Here is a 2,541-nt window from a genome sequence, read left to right on the forward strand (position 1 = left end):
TCCAATCAAAAGTGAACATGTCATATTCTGTAGACATCTGGTACGTTTTAAAATTCAAATTTGGTAACACAGCGGAAACCAGCTGCAACACAAAATCTGCTGTGCCCTAGGGCATTTATATAATGTGCCCTAGGGCATTTATAGGATGTTCCATTACATTGGAAGGCTATTCCACAAATAAAGTTTTAATTCATATCCTAAACATGTTACATTGACAAAGGGGATGGTTGACGTAAACACATTGAAAACGAAAATATATCAGTTAGGGGCGATAGTTTTTAAGTCGGATAAAACCCTCGTACTCGGGCTCTTCTGGTATATAAAGTCCAACCTACGATAAAATGTCTCGGCCTGCGGCCTCGACATTTTATCGTGGGTTGGACTTTATATACCAGAAGAGCCCTCGTACTCGGGCTTTATCCTATCCTTAATTTTTGATGTGCAATATTATTACAGCAGTATTCAGATATAGTTAGACAGTGGACATTTATAGAGAGATAAAAATAATACAGTTCTTAATGTTTTACATCTGTTACTATTATAGAGTGTGATTTCTATCGATTGTTTAAGCTGGACCAATATTAAAACAAGTCGCACAACTATATGTGGCAGAGAAAAGTCACAGCGAAGCTATTAGAAGTACAAATGTAATTTGTGTACTGTCCTGTCTAAGTTACATGTGAAGTTGATTTCATCAGTTAACTTCTCAAACCAGCAAAGGCCCTGTGTTACAAGACACCTCTAACATTTGATCCCGTCTCCATGAGTTCCCAGTAACAGTGTATGGGTTCCAGTGTCTCCCATGGGAAACAACAGTGAAGCCAACATTACCCTCTCATACCCATTGCCCAGAATATAATGGTTCAAAGTTGCCTTGGGATACACTGGGTTCACAGAAAGTGATGCTGGTAGTAGAGGTTTCACACAGAACAGATAGAGTAACAAGACAAAGTGTTGTACCGTAATGTACAAACATCACTGTATTGAATAAAATCTATGTTTTTATATCAAATAGATCAGTGTAAGTCTTCTGAGTAGTCTTATTGACTCCAATGCTTCAAACTGTGGAAGCAGAGTCTGTCATACTGTATGTAGGACAGACGGGTTTGCAGGGCCTTATGGTTCTGACTATGTTGTTGGTGTGGAGTTTTGTTGATGTAAAATTTATTAGCTTCAAACAAATTTTTGTGTTCTTCTCTGTTCTGATCGAAGGTTCTCAGTTCTGAGATAGTATGGAGCCATTGTCAGTGATGTTCCTATGGAAGACCTCTTTGCAAAGCAATAACAAACTTGCTTGTACTTATAAGGCTTGACAGCTCAAGACTTAAAGGGACATAAGTTGTAACTTGTGGCAAGTTTTTCAGTATTCTGCTTCTGTATATTAACGACTGTGTCTGACCCTAATCCGTTTGTCATGCTGAAATTTTGAGTATTCTTTTTGTCAACACAGCTTGTATGTGTGTAGTGATCATTGTTTATTGTTTACAAATGAATTCTTGCCAGACTTGAATACAATTTTCAACAATAACAATGGAGATAATACTCATATAGGTTGTGTTGATATGCTAAATACTTGACATTAAATTACAGTTTAGGGATTCAATGCAGAAAGTGTAGGAAACCACAAAACAAAAGTTCTGAAAAAATAGCCAAAGATACAGCTTTAACCAGTTGCAGTACCAGTACATTCCAATGGGGATTCTTGTGACATAGTAAATGACACTATCTTGTCAATGACACCATCTTGACGTTGGTGATGTGAAAACAAATGTCATCAAACTGCATAGCTACATTGTACAAGACATCCAATGTCAAGTTACTGTTATTTGATCTCAATCCAAGGGTAAGAGGATGCACCAAGTCCAGGAATTTACATAACTTTGACCATTCAACTGTGTGCTAGCATGCAGGACATCCACACAGACTCTGTTACATCTTGCTGCTGTTGAGTTTATGATTGATAAAAACAACTGTAGAGTGAGCATGTAAGCATGTATATAAAAGGAAAAAGGCCCACCCAACTTTTACCATACATTGTAATCAAAGCAGCAAGCAGTTTCTTTTGACAAAAGTGCAACATATTTATGCTTATCCATTGTTGTTTTCCATTCAGATACCACATGACTAATGCTTTGATTAGCTTGAAAGTCATAAGGGAATCTTGTTGATAGTCTGGTTCACTTCAAGGGTGTATGAATGTACACCATTGATGCTGAGACGTAATCTTAATACAATTTTCATTTATACACTTTAGGTAAATAATATCACGTTGCCCTTTCAACATTAGATTGTTGGTGTGGGCATTCTTGGCTCCGGATGGAATGGCATTTTCTGCAAAGCTACTGTTTCATTGTGAGATCAACTGGAATAAGTATTTGACCCAGAGAAATTAAACTTTGCTCAAAACTTGTATGTACACTTACATGTAGTCTAGATTTCTGGCCAGTGAAAGTCGACTGATACCATTGGGCCTGTGAAAATCGACTGATAACCTTATGGTAAGTGAAAAAGATGCATTGAAAGACACAACACACATGGTAC

The sequence above is a fragment of the Ptychodera flava genome, chromosome 13, assembly GCF_041260155.1.
Source record: "Ptychodera flava strain L36383 chromosome 13, AS_Pfla_20210202, whole genome shotgun sequence".
Classification (NCBI taxonomy): Eukaryota; Metazoa; Hemichordata; class Enteropneusta; family Ptychoderidae; genus Ptychodera; species Ptychodera flava.